The following is a 19059-nucleotide window of genomic DNA, read 5'->3' on the forward strand; positions in this document are numbered from 1 at the left end:
AGACCCAAAGGCCGCCGCGCCAAAGCTCGACGTACCGCGTAAGCCTTTACAACCAAAGGCCGTTGACCCGAGAAAAGGGGTGTTGACTCGAACGTCGCTCCGAAAAAGCCGGTCGAACCGAAACCGAAAGTCGACGAACCGAAAGCAGTCCAACCAAAGAAGGTTGCGCCAAAGCCAATCGACCCGGGCACAACTGCTCCAAAGAACCCAGTCAAACCGAAGAAACCAATCGATTCGACAAAGGACAAACAACCAAAAAAAGTCGAGCCTCCGAAAAAAACGGTTCGACCCACAAGTCCGGTCGATGCGAAACCAAGCCTCGACCAGAAGAAGGCTGAAAAGATACCTAAGCCTATCAAACCGACTAAAACTGTCGATCCGAAAACAAACGTCGAACCAAAAAAGACAAAACCAAAGGATTCGACTCCAAAACCAAGGACAGTGGAAGAAGAACTCTTTCACCCTGATCCTATTGAAGAGGAACAATCAAAAGTGTACATAGACCCTGAGACTGGCAAAGTAACAGTTTACCGCAAAAAGAAGAGACCAGTGGACACTGAACCTTCTTCACCAATTCCTCTAAAGAAAAAGAAAGACTCTGCCACTTCGCCACTTAGACCTTTCGAACCTGTCTCTCCTACTATGCCTACCACGCCTTATGCCCCTTACTCTCCTACACAGTCAGAGTATAATGTAGATTATGCAAAAGAGGATCCTAAGCAGGATTATAACTATCCACAGGACCCAGAGACACAAGATAACACATGGGACAATCAACAAGACCTATATCATACACATCCCATCCCTGACACCTCCTCCTACCCAGTTAAACCATCACCCACAGATGATACAGTGGCATTTAACCTACTAGTGGATAGGGCCGCACTATACCACAATGCTGATATGCATAGTGACCCAATAGAAGAGGATTTCCTTTTTGACACATTTGCCTCTTCTGAGAGAACAGTTAGAACACTCCCTATGTTAAAGGGTGTACTAAAACACGCCACTGATATCTTTAAGGATACAGCTAGAGCACGTGTTATCAACCCTAGGGTTGAGAAAAAATATAGGCCTGCCCCTACAGACCCCACATACATTAGAGGTCAACTACCACTTGATTCACTAGTTGTAGCTAATGCACGAAAAAGGGCTAACTCTCAAACAACTGGAGAAGCACCACCTCCCGATAAAGAATCAAAAATCCTTGAAGCCTCAGGAAAAAGAGTGGCTGCACAGGCAGCCAATTCACCGAGAATAGCTAACACGCAGGCTCTACTAGCTCGCTACGATAGAGCACACTACGATAGACTAGAGAGCTTACTGCAACATCTACCTGAGCCATTCAAAGAACAAGCTGATGCTCTTATTCAGGAGGGGAAGCTCATCACAAATGCTTCCATTAAATGTGCATTAGACGCAGCAGATACCGCAGCAAGATCCGTTAACACTAGTGTCTTGCTAAGACGATACGCATGGCTACGCATCTCAGGCTTTAAAAGCGAGGTGCAATCTACTATTCTAAACCAGCCGGTCAATCCAGACTTTCTCTTTGGACCAGCAGTAGATAATATTCTGGATAAGATGAAAAAAGACACTGAGACTGCAAAATCAATGGGTGCGCTGCAGTTCCAACAGCATAAAAGCTCCTTTCGGCGCTCATAATACAGAGAAGCTGCACGAGGCAACACGTCACAAGGTGCCTCAGCATATAAAGGCAATACCCAGTCCACCTTCAATAAAGGTCCCAATCGAAGTGGATACAGAGGAAATAGCATTAAGGGGAGAGGACATGGAGGCAATAACAACAGAACCTCCACTGCCACAAAACAGTGACTTCAATACACTACCTCCAGACCACATAACACCGGTCGGAGGAAGAATACAATAGTTCCTACCAGTCTGGAACAACATTACCACAGACAGGTGGGTAAGAAAAATTATCCAGTATGGCTACTGTCTAGAACTGACTTCTACTCCACCCAACATACCACCCAGACACCGTCCTAGTCCACGGAACACATCGCCCTGTTAAAAACAAGAGGTGAAAAGTATGCTGGAAAAGGAGGCCATAGAGCCAGTCCCTTTCCAGCACGAAGGAACAGGAGTATACTCACTATACTTCCTCATACCCAAGAATGACTGGTCCCTCAGACCAATACTGGTCCTCAAACCCCTAAACCAGTATGTTTGAGGCATGTGGGCTGCTGAATTCATATCTGTGCATAGATCGCCGCCTAGTGTTGGGTCCGGATGATTGCACATTGTTGCCCTGGAAGAGTCTTCGAAGTATCACGAGAAAGGTGGCTCCTCCCCTGGACTACAGTGCGCATGGGCCTCCTCTCCATCCTCAGATTGTTTTTTTCCGCCATTGGGTTCGGATGTATTTTTGTTAACTCAAGTTCGGAATCGATAGAAAACTTTCTTTTTGGCCAAAAGGCCTATAGGTATCGTCGGTATTGTCGTTGCGATCGGTGCCGAGTACTCGTTCCAGCTCGATTCTCGAGCTGGACGTCAAGGAATAGCCGCGTGGCTATTCAGCTCCAAAGGCCCGGTCGACGCCAGAGGCCTTATCGACGATCGAAATGGAACGGAGCCCATTCAAAAGATGTCCCGTTTGCAACTCCAAGTATCCTCACATCGACGTCCACCCGGTGTGAAACAAGTGCCTGTCTCCGGATCACGATGAAGCCAGCTGTATGACTTGTTCTCCGTTCCGGTCAAAGAAAACACTTCGCCTTCGACGCGCGGCGCAGAAGGAAGCCCTGCAGACAGCGCCTGACCCGGTGAACATCTTCGATGCTGAAGACGATGAAGGGGTCGAGCAGGAAGTTCAAGAGATCCAGTCGGATTCTGCGTCGGAGGTTGACTCCACTTATGACACAGAAGATGAGGAGATGGTCGAAAATGACGAAGTCGTCGACGAGGTAGGAGACGACGATGAGGCCTTTGGGGCCATAGAAGATAGCTCGAGCGAGCAGTTAGGCCCGCCCGCTGGTATGGGGGCCGACACTGAAGCACTCGATAAGGCGCTGGTCGAGGGATCGCCACAAGGCCTTAGCCAAGATCAAACTAGTAGTTCTACAGCCTCGCTTCAAGGCCCGGCTACTGACAATTCTAAAGAGCCATCGGTTAATCGATCAAAACCGAAACCAACAACATCGGTGACCACGAAACCGAAAGCACCGGAAACTAAATCTAAACCGAAAGTACAAGTTACTTTGATCGGATCGAAGGCTTCTGGACCATCGGCTCGAACGCAACAAAAGGGTGCTATCGACCCGGAGAGGTCGCATAAGGGTGTTGAGCCGAAATCTGGGGCACCGAAGAAAAAGGTCATGGACATCGACCCAAAGAAGTCGGCGCCGAAGACCGTTGACACAAATAAAGGACTCAAAGCGCAGGACGCTACCGATCCTAAGCGTCGACTCGACAAAGCGAAAGTCAGCAAGGACCTTGAGCACAAAACACACTGTGGCTCTAAAGATCCCATCGAGTCGACACAGCCATCCGCCTCTTTTTCAAAGCAAGTGTCAGACTCCCTGCAGCGCATAAAGGAAAAGGCTATAGCTGTCGGGCGAAGGCCGCTCCACCCCCAAAGACGCAGATAAAGTTTATACTGCCGCCGCCGGTGGCACCTAAGGCGTTCGCCCCACACACGGGCGTTGAACAGGCCAAGAAGGTGTCCATGGGGAAAAAGCCTACGACTACTGAAGAGGCCACGAAGCATCGACAGCCTCTCCAGGAAGACCAACCGAGGCAATTCATCTGGTAGACTTTCCATTCACAAGCGAAAGATCGTCCCTGAACAGCCAATGGAGTCGTATAAGATTCCATTAAAGAAAAAAGGGATTTAGCAACATCACCTCTTCTGTCTGAACCTCTGCAACCATATGGACGAGAGCCTGCTTTTTCTTCACCCACACATTCAGATGTGGATGTAGAGGATGCATACAATGAGGAATACAATTATCCTATCGACACTGATCCAGAAGACCACACTGAACCCTGGACAGACGCTGTTGACTCAGGGGAGCCACGAAATGCCCCTGACAGCAATGTCTATGCTGTTAAAACTTCACCTACGGAAGACACGGCTGCGTTCAACGCACTTATTGAGAGGGCAGCAAAAAATCACGATGTCCAACTCCATACTGACCCTATTGAGGAGGACTTTTTATTTGACACCTTCTCAACCTCTGAGAGAACTGTCAAGATTCTACCCATGCTAAAAGGTGTCCTGAAACACGCTGGAGACATCTTTAAGGAGACCACAAGGTCCAGAGTGGTAAACACCAGGATTGAAAATAAATACAAGCCAGCACCTGGGGACCCTACATATATCAAGGGACAGTTGCCATTGGACTCGCTAGTTGTTTCCAATGCTCGTAAAAGAGCGAACTCGCAAACCACGGGTGATGCTCCTCCCCCTGACAAGGAATCCAAAGTGCTAGAAGCCTCAGGGAAAAGGGTGGCAGCTCAAGCGGCTAATGTCTGGCGAATCTCCAACACACAGGCACTTTTAGCCAGATACGACAGAGCTCATTATGATACACTTGAAACCCTGTTACAACACTTATTTCAAATGCGTCTATTAAGTGCGCGCTAGACGCAGCAGACACTGCTGCCAGGGCGATTAATACAAGCGTTATGTTACGTAGACACGCCTGGCTGAGAATCTCCGGCTGCAAGCCTGAGATACAAACCACCTTACTCAATCAACCAGTTAACCCTGATCACTTATTTGGCCCAGAAGTGGACACCACCTTGGAAAAAATTAAAAAGGACACAGAGACTGCAACGTCTATGGGAGCTCTTTAGTCCCAGCAGTTCAGGGGTGGTTCTTTTCGTCGCTCCAACAATAGAGGAGCTTCCAGAGGCCAGGTGTCCCAGCAGACACAATATAGTAAAGGAGGCACGCAGACCATCTACATCAAGACCAATAGGGGTGGCTATCGTGGAAACAGCACCAAGGGCAGAGGTCGTGGAAACAACAACTCCCGATCCTCCGCCAACAACAAACAGTGACGTCTTGTCACTGCCCCCCGACCATATAACACCGGTCGGGGGGAGACTACAACAGTTCCTGCCAGTCTGGAAATCCATCACCACAGACAGGTGGGTGAGGCAGCTTATCCGGTACGGTTATTGTCTGGAGTTAACATCCACTCCACCCAACATACCCCCAAGACACCGGCCTATGTCCGCAGAGCATATACAGTTATTACAGCAAGAGGTAGTCAGCATGCTGCAAAAAGGAGCCATAGAGCTCGTGCCTGTGGAACAAAGAGGTACAGGGGTGTACTCGCTGTACTTCTTGATCCCAAAAAAGGACGGGTCCCTCAGACCCATACTGGACCTCAGGCCCCTAAACGAGTACATCCTGTCAGAACATTTTGACATGCTCACATTGCAGCAGGTTCTACCGTTACTCAGTCAGGGAGATTTTCTCGCAACACTAGATCTAAAGGATGCATATATCCATATACCGGTACACCCATCACACAGAAAATATCTTAGATTTACCATTCAGGATCAGCATTATCAGTTCAAGGTCCTCCCCTTCGGAGTAACAGCAGCACCCAGGGTGTTTACCAAGTGCCTAGCGACAGTGGCTGCACACCTACGAAGACAGAATATTCACGTCTACCCTTATCTGGACGACTAGCTTATCCAAGCAAAGTCGGCCCAGCAATGTGCCACCCACATGTCCCACACCATTCACCTACCCTGGGATTGTCACTGAATTATCCAAAGTCCCACCTTCAGCCCGCCCACGTACGGCAGTACTTGGGCGCGACAATAGACACTCTGGCAGCCAAAGCACAGCCAAATTCAGTGAGGATCAACGGCATTCAATTGCTGATACAAAAATTCGGACCACAACACTCGCTTCCAGCACGAGTGTTCATGCAGTTGATAGGCATGATGGCCTCCTGCATCTTCATAGTCCCTCATGCGAGACTACACATGCGTCCGCTTCAGGAGTGCTTAGCACGTCGGTGGAATCAGGCTCACGGACAATTGAAAGACCTAGTGTTGGTGACCGGTCGCGCATACAACTCTCTGCATTGGTGGAACCCACAAAACCTTTGCAGTGGCCGACCGTTCCAAGAGCCTGTACCACAGATAATACTGACAACGGACGCATCTCTCCAGGGATGGGGAGCTCATGTACTCCACTACACAGTGCAGGGACTATGGACAATACAGCAGAGAAAGATGCACATCAACCTTCTGGAACTGATGGCAATCTTCATGGCATTGAAAGCATTCAAAGTACATTTGTGAAACAAAGTAGTGTTGATCCGGACGGACAACATGACTGCCATGTACTACATACAGAAGCAGGGAGGTACACACTCTCCACAGTTGTCTCATCTGGCTCAGTGCATGTGGAAGTGGGCCATTCAGAGAAACATCTTCCTCATGGCAGAACACCTCCCAGGCAAGGACAATCAGATGGCGGACCTGCTCAGCAGGCACAGCCACCAAATGCACGAGTGGGAGATACATCCATCGGTACTCCACCCGTACTTCCAGCAGTGGGGTCATCCAGAGATAGACCTATTCGCCACAAAGGAAAACGCAAAATGCCAAAGCTTTGCCGCCAGGTTCCCACACCCACAGTCGCAGGGAAATGCGATATGGATGAACTGGTCAGGCTTATTTGCGTACGCTTTTCCACCAGCACCGCTAATACCGCTAGTGGCACGCAAACTGAGGCAACACTCGATGGCTCTCATCCTGGTTGCTCCAACGTGGGCACGCCAACCATGGTACACCACGTTTCTAGAAATCTCCGTGGTACTGCATCAGAGACTACGCCTCACACCCAGACTCTTGACGCAGAACCATGGCGACATTCAGCATCCAGATCCGCAACAGCTCAACCTGGTGATCTGGCTCCTGAGGTCTTAGAATTTGGCTACCTCAACCTGCCTCCCGACTGTATGGATATCATAAAGGAGGCACGGAGGCCCACAACTAGAGCATGCTATGAGGCCAAATGGAAGCGATTCATCATTTATTGTGCCAATAATTACATTAATCCGCTGGATGCATCTACTCAAAACATCATCTGTTATCTATTACATCTATACAAATGCAATCTGGCCTACGCTTCCATACGCATACATTTATCCGCAATAGCAGCTTATCTCCAAAACAGACGGCATCTCTCACTTCAGAGTACCTGCCATCTAAGCTTTTCTGGAAGGACTCAAACGAGTTATTCCTCCCAGACACCCACCAGCACCTGTATGGAACCTAAATGTGGTCCTTACCAGACTGATGGGTCCACCTTTTGAGCCTCTCCACTCATGCGAGATACAATTCTTAATGTGGAAAGTGGCTTTTCTAATAGCAATTACATCGCTACGAAGAGTTAGTGAACTTCAGGCACTAACTATCCAAGAGCCATTCATACAAATTCACTCCAACAGGGTGGTACTGCGCACTAACCCTAAGTTTCTGCCTAAGGTGGTTTCACAGTTCCATATAAATCAAACTATAGAACTGCCGGTGTTCTTCCAGAATCCAGATTCAGTGGCAGAAAGAATGCTCCACACACTAGATGTCAAAAGAGCTCTCATGTACTACATTGATAGGACAAAAGATTTCAGGAAGACAAAACAACTGTTTGTTGCCTTCTCACCACAACACAAAGGCAACCCCATTTCAAAAGCAGGTATAGCCAGATGGATTGTTAAGTGCATACAAATTTGTTATCAAAAGGCTAAGCGCACATTAACGATTCCCCCAAGAGCCCACTCAACACGAAAGTTGGGGGCATCCATGGCTTTCCTGGGTAATATTCCTTTAGAGGAAATCTGTAGAGCAGCCACATGGTCTACCATACACACATCTACTAAAAACTACTGCGTAGATGTGCACTCCAAACAGCAGGCAGCTGTAGGACAGGCTGTTCTAAAAACACTTTTTCTGACTGCTGCAGCTGGCACGGGCAGCCGCCGCTAATGGAGGGACTGCTATGTATTCTATGCACAGATATGAATTCAGCAGCCCACGTGCCTCGAACCGAATATGCTACTTACCAGTATGCATCTGTTCTTGGCATGTAGGGCTGCTGACATTCATATCGCCCGCCCTCCTCCCCGGCGCCCGTAGCGGCTGCAGCACTTTGAATTACTCTTAGCATGGTCATCACTTACTGTACTACACTCCATCTCTGCCACAATGGCGAAAACAATCTGAGGATGGAGAGGATGTCCATGCGCACTGTAGTCCAGGGGAGGAGCCACCTATCTCGTGATACTTCGAAGACTCTTCCAGGACAACAATGTACAATCATCCGGACCCAACACTAGGCGGCGATCTATGCACAGATATGAATGTCAGCAGCCCTACATGCCAAGAACAGATGCATACTGGTAAGTAGCATATTCGATACTTTCGGAGCACTTCCACATGATCACTCTACAGCAAGTCCTCCCGTTGCTAAGGCAAGGAGACTTCCTAGCAACCTTAGACCTCAAGGATGCATACTTACACATACCTATATATCCTTCTCACAGGAAGTATCTCAGGTTCACAATCCAAAACCAGCACTATCAATTCAAAGTTCTCCCCTTTGGGGTGACCACAGCTCCGAGAGTGTTCACAAAATGTCTAGCAACGGTAGCTGCACATCTAAAGAGACAACACATTCACGTTTATCCGTACCTGGACGATTGGCTGATACAAGCAAAATCGTACGAACAGTGCAAGAGCCATACATCTCAAACACTTCAGCTGCTACACAGCTTAGGCTTTTCCATAAACTACCCAAAATCCAACCTAAAACCATCCCACATACAGCAATATCTGGGAGCTACTATAAACACCTCGCTGGCAAAGGCATATCCAAACGAAGCAAGGATAGCCAGTATGCAAATGCCCAATCGCAAATTCCAACCACAACACTCCCTGTCAGCTCGAGTGTTCATGCAGCTCGTAGGCATGATGGCCTCCTGCATTTTCATTGTCCCTCATGCCCCGCTTCACATGCGTCCACTGCAGGAATGCCTAGCAAAACAGTGGAGCCAAGCTCAAGGACTAGTAAAGGACATAGTGTTCGTAAACAGTCGTGCATACAACTCTCTGCAGTGGTGGAACCCACAAAACCTTTCCAAAGGACGACTGTTCCAAGAGCAGGTTCAACAAATAGTGATGACAGCGGAAACATCACTGTTAGGTTGGGGAGCCAACGTACTCCAATACACAGTGCAAGGGCTTTGGACGACCCAGCAGAAAAAATTGCATATCAACCATTTGGAGTTGGCAGCAAAATTTCTAGCTCTAAAAGCATTCCAGAAACATCTGTACAACAAGACTGTTTTGATCCGTACGGACAACATGACAGCCATGTACTACATACAGAAACAGGGAGAAACGCACCCTCTACAACTGTCTCACTTAGCGCAAAGCATATGGAAGTGGGCAATTCCAAAACACATCTTTCTCCTGGCAGAACACCTCCCAGGGAAGGACAATCAAATAGCGGATCTACTCAGCAGACACAGCCAGCAACTACACGAATGGGAGATTCACCCTCAAGTCCTCCAACCATTCTTTCAAAAATGGGGGCACCCAGAAATAGACCTGTTTGCCACAAACGAAAACTCAAAATGCCAGTACTTTGCCGCCAGGTTCCCACATCCATTGTCACAGGGCAATGCGATATGGATGAACTGGTCAGGCAGATTTGCGTACGCTTTTCCCCCAGCTCCGCAAATTCCGCTAGTGGCACGCAAACTCCGGCCACAGTCGGTCCCAATAATCCTAGTTGCTCCAACATGGGCAAGGCAGCCATGGTACACAACGTTCCTAGAAATCTCAGTAGTGCCTCATCAAAGACTAAAACTCACAGTTTGGATACCTTAACTTGCCTCCAGACTGCATGAACATCATTAAGGAGGCAAGAAGGCCAACTACTAAGGCATGTTATGCAGCTAAATGGAAAAGATTTGTTATTTACTGTAACAATAACCAAATCAATCCATTAGATGCTTCTATACAAAACATCATATGCTATCTATTGCACCTTCAAAGGTGCAACCTAGCTTATTCTTCTATAAGGCTACACTTAGCTGCTATAGCGGCATACCTCCAAAACAGACAACACCTTTCACTGTTTAAAGTACCAGCAATAAAAGCGTTCATGGAGGGCCTCAAAAGAGTAATTCCTCCAAAAAACCCACCTTCACCAGTCTGGAATCTAAACGTTGTACTCACCAGACTTATAATGTGAACTACAATTTCTCACATGGAAAGTGGCTTTCCTTATTGCTTTTACCTCACTTAGAAGAGTTAGCGAGCTACAAGCACTAACTATTCAAGAACCCTTTATGCAAATACACGCAAACAGGGTAGTACTTAGAACAAACCCTAAGTTTATGCCAAAAGTCATATCCAATTTCCACATCAACCAATCTATAGAACTGCCAGTGTTCTTCCAAAATCCACAGTCAGTAGCTGAAAGAGCCCTACACACCCTAGATGTCAAAAGAGCTCTGCTATATTATATTGACAGAACAAAGGCTTTCAGAAAGACAAAACAGTTGTTTGTTGCTTTCGCACCACAACATAAAGGTAATCCCATATCAAAGTCAGGAATAGCCATATGGATAGTTAAATTCATTCAAATATGTTATCAAAAGGCTAAACGCACTTTAACTGTCCCCCCCAAGAGCACACTCCACGAGCAAAATGGGGGCATCCATGGCTTTTCTAGGGAATATTCCTCTTGAGGATATCTGTACAGCAGCCACATGGTCTACCATACACACTTTCACAAAACATTATTCTGTAGACGTACATTCCAAACAGCAAGCTGCTGTAGGACAGGCTGTTCTTAAAACTCTTTTCAAACTGCTGCAGCTGGCACAGGTGACCACCGCTAAATGAGATACTGCTATACAGTATATGCACAGATATGAATTCAGCAGCCCACATGCCTCGAACGGAATATGCTACTTACCAGTATGCATCTGTTCTTGGCATGTAGGGCTGCTGACATTCATATCACCCACCCTCCTCCCCGGAGCCTGTTACAGCTGTAGCATTCTCTCTTTTGCATGGACATTTCTTACTGTACTATACTCCATCTCTGCCACAATGGCGAAAAACAATCTGAAGATGGAGAGGATGCCCATGCGCACTGTAGTCCAAGGGAGGACCCACCTATCTCGTGATACTTCGAAGACTCTTCCAGGACAACAAGGTGCAATCATCCGGACCCAACACTAGGCGGCGATCAATGCACAGATATGAATGTCAGCAGCCCTACATGCCAAGAACAGATGCATACTGGTAAGTAGCATATTCCTTCTTTTCTTTCTGTGCCAGTTAAGCGCTGATCTGGAGAAGATACCCCTCTGTTGCTTTTTGACAGGCCTTTATCAACTTTTGTGGATTTCTTCATTTTTCTTCGTGTGGAGATTGTCTTCAAGGAAGACAGGGTTTAAACTGTGCGGTGCCTGTTACCACATGATATCGGTAACCAACCCCCATCTCGTCTGTCTCTGGTGTTAGTGGCATGACCACAACTCGAAGAATTGCTCGGACTGTCGGGCTATGGCTTCGAAGGCCTTGTGGGATCGAGCCATGAAGCTCCTTGCGTCCTGGCAGTCGACACATCCAGCGAGACTCCGTTGAGAACATGGTCTTTTTCGAAGAAGAAAAGGTCGTGATACCGCTCCAGGAGCCCCAAGTCCTCTTTGTCCCACTCGAGGTGTGAGAATGTGCCCTCTTTCTGCATGGGTGCCCCCTTTTTTGCTGAATTGCTTATGTGCTTTGACTGAGTGTTCCCTGGGCTCCTGCTAATCAGGTTCCCAGTGCCTATGTTCTTCCCCTAAAACTGCATTGAAGCCTAAACCCAATTGGCATCTCTGGCCACAGGTCAGCCCCTAGTAAATGATACCACAGGTACCCAGTGCACTGTGACCAGAGAATGCCTCTAAGGGCTGCAGCACTTATTGTGCCATCCTTAGAGACCCTGTACCCTTACACACACACACACACTGTCTTTGCAGGCTGCATGTTTTAGCGCAGAACAAAGTGAAGAGTCGACATGGCACACACCTCTGTTTGCCATGCCTACAAACCACTGCCCTGGTATAGATCAGTCACCGCTCTAGTTGGGTGCACTATACCAGTGGTGAGGGTACAGGTGCATGAGCTCTGTAACCTTACAGTGTCTAGGTCCATTATTAGACATTGTAAGTGCAGTGCTGCCATTAAGAGTATATGGTGCTGGGAGTTTGTCATTACAAACTTCACAGCACCACAATGGCTACGCTGAAAACTAAGAAGTTTGTATCAAACGTCTCAGCCCATTAAACCCACGCTGATGCCAGTGTGGGATTTAATGAAAAATGCACACAGAGGGCATCTTAGAGATGCCCCCTGAAAACGAACCCACCTCTAGTGTCCACTGCAACAATGTACATCCTGGGATGAGGTGCCAAGCCTCCTCCCCCCGGATGGGCAGGGTTCATGAAGCAGAAGTTTAAAAGGTTTGCTGCCTTTGTGAACTTCCCCAGGTCACTTGCTGCTCTCAGCAACTGGTCCCCACTGGTTCTGACCCCTACTTTGGGCGGGAAAACCGGCAGGTAAAACAAGTGAGGAAGAGAGGTGTGCCCACCTCTGTCAACTCCACTCCTCAGGTGGGGGAGGCGAGGTGAAGAACTACTCTCAGTCCACGCCATCTTTAAGATGGGGGGACTCAGCCAACCAGGACAGGCTCATGCCCCCCTCCCACTGGAGAGTGGCATAATAGGGGGTGTACCTGCCTTTTACCTACCTGTAACACCCCTAAATCTAGTGCTGCTGAGGGTGCACCTTTTGTGCTAATCTGTTTCCCCATTTTCCCTTATCTGTTTCCCCATTTGCCCTGAGCTAAAGTCCAGGAACTTTGCTTCCACAGCCAAGTGGCCTGCTAGCCAGCAGCCACCAACCGAAGGTCCCTTATCCCCGTTGGCTAGCATTGGGCCTTAGCACTCTGCACCCAGCCGCCCTAGTGCTGCTGAGTGTGTAATGAGAGTGCATCCTTGACCTGGGGGGAACCTTTGTTCTAACCCCAGAACCTCAACTCCAAAGACCTTTTACTTACCTGGTAACCGTTAACTTCATTTCTCTCCATAGGAATCCATTGACTGTTTTTCTTTGAAAAATGTTCTAATTGTGGTGTTGATTTGTATGGAAACCAGAAAAATAACAATTGTGCAAAACTGATTTTACTTACCTACTTACCTTTTTTCTAGGACACATCCCAGTGTGATATCTAGGCATATCATACTGAGTAGAAAAAGTAATCTCAAAAGTAATCTCAAAAGTAACGTTAAAGTACCTGTAGTTTTCATTGTAAAGTCGATACTAAGTATATGTACCGCATTTCACAGTATTGCATTACCAGTAATTCAAACTGTAATCATTTCAAAGTAAATTTACTATTACATTTCAAACTGTATATTTGCTGCAAAGTATTTATCAACTTACCTGTGCCAGGCTTGCTTGGTTCTAGAAAATAAAAAAACGAAAAGAATATTTTTATACAAAACCAATTGGTCTGAAGTTCAGTCTTTGAGTGTGTGAAATCATTTGCTGATTGAGTGGGTACAACAAATGTTTAACACTGTCCCCCGATACTGCCTTACTGCTCGACCACACTACCACAAATGGAGAGTACAGCTCTATCTAACTTTTACCTCGGCCTACCTTTGGGGTTCCACTGGACTCTGTGCACACTACACCTCATTTTGGTATAGTATATACAGAGGCAGCTTCCTACACAAGGTCATCAGGACACTCTAGGAAGATGCACAAGAAGAACTTTATCTTCGCCTCGACTGTCGTTCATCGAGGAATGAGGTGAGGAGCACTGACGCCTTAGCTTGGTTCTACGGAGCCGGAGCAAGAGTCTACTTCGCGCCTCCCTCCCTTTCCAGGAGCCGGTGTGACCCCCGCTCAAATTAAAGAATTTTACAAGGCCGCGTGCCGTGTGTTTGAGGGGGTCGACCCATTGGATTTTGCTCCGTCAGCTCCGGCCACTACACCGGTGGGGCCTCGGGGATCCGACAGAGCCAGTCGTGCCTTTCTCGACCTTCCCCGGCGTCTGTGACTACGTAGATGCCGGTGCCCACCTGCGGGTCCAACCCCATCCTTATCCCCGACGACACAGAGGTTCTATGTTGTCGTCTGACCATTTTGATTATGTTTTAGGCTCAGAGAGGATTAGGAAGGGTCTATGGACCCTTTAGACCACCAGGATGTTTCTGCAGAGCAGATGGTCTGGTATGGGGAACTTGGGGAGGCCAGTGGACTGGACACTTTCCGCCAACTGTGGCTACGGGGGAGGGGCATCCTATGCCATAATGGGCTGCAAGAGTCTGTACCCTTGTGCTACCAACCTTTGAGACCAAATTTATTAAGGTCTACTCGTGGTGTCAATACATAGGACACATACGATGTCGAAGGAGTCCCTCTCTTACACAGAAGAATACATTAATTCCCTCATGGTCGGACCGTCCCCTCTCTCTGGCCCTCCTCCTGCACCCTCCTTTTCCACCACGCCCAACACCTCTAAAGCACTACTTGAGAAATTAGAAAAACTGAAAAAGAAGCAAATTAGAACGGATCTTCATGCCGGATGTTAACAGATTACCTCAGATCTGGCTTTATCCCCATGGGGCTACAAATTCGTAACACTCCAGCCATTTTCACTACAGACCCTATATTCCGTACCAAATTTAGCCATCTTGCCACGACCTGCTCCCGGCATTGGATGGTCCTAGGCATAGACACAGCCTTTGGACATAGTCGCCTAGAACTTTTGGAAATAGCAAAACTCGAAAAACTAATTCTAGTGGATACCTCATTTACAGATGCCAAGAGTCTTTTGGAGAAAATAAATACTACCATCTTCAACACTTTTGAGCTTAAGAAAAAAAAAAAGAAAAATCCAAGAAGACATAAAAAACTACAAAGTGGAAAATACCTACCCATACTTGAACGAGGAATTCTATAATACTCCATACATCCCCCCGAGAAAACACAACTGGGGTCGATACAGAAACAACCAACGGATAACACTTTCAGATTCATCCAATACTTCAGTCGAGGACTCAGATTCGGATAACCGCCCAGGTACCTCATCGGCCACCAATGGACCACCACCCCTGCTACCTGCCGGTTTTTTAGGACAAGGCCGCGGTCAACCACCACCTCAAAACCGCCCCACCAGAAACCGTCAATATCAACCACAACTTCCGGGCGAACGACAAACACGCAACCGGTATTACCAATGGGGGCACCAACAATAAATGACACTGATATGGCCCCAACCACTGACCTACAAATACCTATATTCAATCTCCCTGATCATAACTTCAGCCATGATGAGATTAACCTCCTCTCCCGAGGCCTCACTTTCGTACCAACGGAACGAACAGATTTTTTGGACCTCCAGTCCAGCCTTTTGAAATTCTTTAGGCGGATAAGACTCAGGATAAGACTCAGACAGTATTTTGCGGACAAACCAGATTCTACACCCATGACATTGTCGCCCTTCCGCCCACCCTCCACTTTCAACCCCCCCTCACATACTATGCCACCAGAAATTCTGGCATTTGAACGTCTGGTACTTAAAGATGTGATGGACCTTAAGAATCAGTCTCAATTCATCCCATTAAACCGGCGGACAAGGGGGGGGGGGGGAATAGTTGTCATGAGTACGACCAAATATGATCTTGAAATTCAAAGACAACTTGCCAACCAGGAACACTATCGACCCCTCCCCAAAGATCCCCTGGAGGATATCCGAACTAAAATACTATCCATCACTATTGAGGCTAAAGACAGAGACATCATTACTATGAAGGAATTTGACTTTCTAAACAACGCCAGTCCTCGTACACCTGTACTGTACGTCCTGCCCAAGATTCACAAAGACAATCTCAATCCACCGGGCAGACCCATTGTCTCTGGGTGTGGATCCATCCTAGAACCTTTGGGGAAATACATAGACTCCATCATAAAACAATTGTTTCCGAGACAGATACCTACATCCGTGATACGATGGATCTTATCAATACCATTGAGGATTTACCATTTGACACTGCCGCGCAAGTCATGGCAGGACTGGATATTGAATCCCTTTATACAAACATACCCCACGATGAAGGCCTACAAGTCATCCATACCCTTCTTCTGCCCAGACCTCAACCCACATGTATCCCAACAGACTCGGTCATGAACCTCCTTCGAATAGCACTGAAGAATAACCACTTCCTCTACCGAGACACTTATTATCTACAAGTGAAAGGTGTCTCCATGGGCGCTTGCTTCGCCCCAAATTTTGCAATTCTGTTTGTGCATAACTTAGAGAAGACCCTCATCTTAACACCCATTAATCCATTCTTCCAAAACATCAACCTTTGGCGAAGGTATATAGACGATGTGCTATTACTGTGGAACGGTACTGCTGAAACATTGGACCCCTTTATCAATTGGCTCAATCACTCGCAAGAACATCTAAAATTTACCAGCGATTGCAAACAGAATGATCTTCCTTTCCTGGACGTGCAGGAAAGGAAGAAGAAGAGGGACAACTGGGTACTACTCTATACCGTAAACCAACCGAAAAAAACACCTTACTCCTTTATTCCAGCTATCATCCGCGTGGGCTACGCGACGGATTATCGTATGGCCAATTCCTGCGGATTCGCCGTAACTGTAAATGGCGAAAAGACTATTTCAGAGAGGCAGAGACCCTGACAAAAAAGCGAATACATCGTGGCTATCCCAGACGTCTGGTAACTAGAGCCAAGAAAAGAGCGTGGTATTGTCACAGAGACTTTCTTCTCATCACCCAACCCAAGAAATCGATGACCAGGATCCCATTCGTCTCAAAATTCTGTCCCCACAGTAACAAAATCAACAAAATTATCAGAAAAAACTGGCCACTACTACGCTCACATGAACAATTCAAAGAAGCCCCACTATTTTCTTACCACGCGGCAACAACTTGGCCAGCCACCTGGTACATGCCATTACATGGCCACAAACCAACCATGGAAGAAACATCATTACAGCCGCCTGGGGCCTGGATCCGATCGTGGGTCATTACAGATGCCAAAACTGTAGTGTATGCAACCTGACCACCAATACAAAAGAATTCACAGTCAATGGTCGATCACATAAACTGAACAAACATACGAATTGTAGATTTGCAAATTGTCATCTATGCAATCAAATGTCCATGCGATCTCATCTACATTGGACAGACGACACAAACGATTAAACAACATATCATTCAGCATAAAAGCAGGATTAATTGCAAAACATTGACAGCACCCTTGGTAACACACTACCTACAACTGGGACATCTGGACACTGACATTCTCTGGCAAGTGATAGAGAAACCCACATTGCCCACTCGAGGAGGCGACATCAAAATCCTCCTTAACAAGGCTGAATGTAAATGGATGACCATTTGCGGTTCGGTCAACCATGGACTCAATACAATTGACGAATGGAACAGCACCGTCACCACCTGAAATGTCTGACTGTCCACTGTCATCCTGAACCTATCCCTCTCACCTGACCCTCTACTGTCCACACAAGTACTTCACCACTCTAGATACCGCCCGTTCTACCAATCATAAACTATACTTGTTGAATACTAGATTGCTAGCTGAATTAATGTATAAATTGCCTCGTATAAACTGCCTTGAGTTAACCATACTGCACAATATGCCTACATGTGATAATACTGCCTAAGGTTTTTTTAAAAAGATACATGTGCTAAAACCTTGTTTGCAGAGATACTTATATGAATTGTTGAAAGATACGCTTGGCTAAAATGGTTGTACTACGTTCCACTTTGTAAATTTGCCGTTCCGACGTTGCACATTGCCTTCGTTTCCCCGGTACCCTACCCTCCCCTTGCCGCTGGAGACGTCACTTCGTGCACGCCCAGTTCGCGCTCCCCCCCTTTTGCTCTGACCCTGCACTATGGTTGCTTTCCCCTTGCCGCTGGTGATGTCACTTAGTGCACGCCCAGTTCACGCCCCCTTCCCTTGCTCCCACCCCGCCCCCACACGGAAGTAAAACCCCATCACCTCGCCACGTCACGGCTCCCAAACGCTTGGATCTATTCCTGCATCGGCACGCCGATTCTCTAAGGTATGTCTCTTCCAAGTCCCTTAGCCCCCGGGTACGACGACTTTGTCTGATATACCAGAACTCCTCGATCTTATTCACGGGCTATTTGTAACCGCTTCTTAATTGTTTGCTTTTTCATAGGAACCGTGCTCGATCACCGGCTGATCACAGATGGCCGCCCAGCACAATCAGAACCCGTTAGTATTTTTCCTTTCCCTTGCTTAATTAACCATGCCTTTCCAATCCACATGGACCTTCATTGTCCACCCTTTTTACAGTGCCCCCATGCAGGCTCCAGATGATTTTTGCTTTGCCTTCCGAAACTTACTTCAGGCTGTCCCTGACCTAACTACACAGGCTTCAGCATAATCCATAGATGATTTTTTGTCTACACATCGGAATTTAATTCAGGTAATTCCCTAGCTAATCCCTGCACTTCCTCCCGTTTCCCAGTCACCCCTGTATTCTTCCCTGAAACTCTGTTCTTTTCCTTGCAGCACGCCCTAACCCAGACAACCAAGTCCTGATGACGATCCAAACTAACATGGATCGAAACGCCGTCGACCTAACAGCTTATTAACAGGCGTACTCCTCCTTTGTGGCTCTACATCAAATTGAAAGAACTTTTGTAAACTGTGATATCACGTTGTCACACGCTTTGAGCAACCCACTGTAAATTACTTGCACTTTGTTCACAGTGCGCCGTCCATGCTGTTCACTTCTTCACTTGCGTCGCCACTTTCACCAAAGACACTTTTTTAAGCACCAAGTATTATATGGTTGTCACTAATTCATTTTATGCAGTGCTGCTTCTAACTGTATAATTTCCGACCATGAACTTGTGTTACAATATAAGATGATTAACTATCTTTTTTCAAATCAATGAGTACTCTC

At 47.1% G+C, this 19059-nt stretch overlaps 1 protein-coding gene and 1 pseudogene across 4 annotated transcripts in view; both read left to right on the top strand.

Annotated features, from left to right (window-relative positions):
- The window catches only part of ARHGEF12 (Rho guanine nucleotide exchange factor 12), an 888740-nt gene that overhangs the window by 707959 nt on the left and 161722 nt on the right, over positions 1-19059 (top strand). The gene's annotated exons all lie outside the window — the stretch shown is intronic.
- LOC147731648 (uncharacterized) lies at positions 6201-7294 on the top strand (annotated as a pseudogene).

Source organism: Lissotriton vulgaris, chromosome 2_1 (assembly GCF_964263255.1).
Source record: "Lissotriton vulgaris chromosome 2_1, aLisVul1.2, whole genome shotgun sequence".
Classification (NCBI taxonomy): Eukaryota; Metazoa; Chordata; class Amphibia; order Caudata; family Salamandridae; genus Lissotriton; species Lissotriton vulgaris.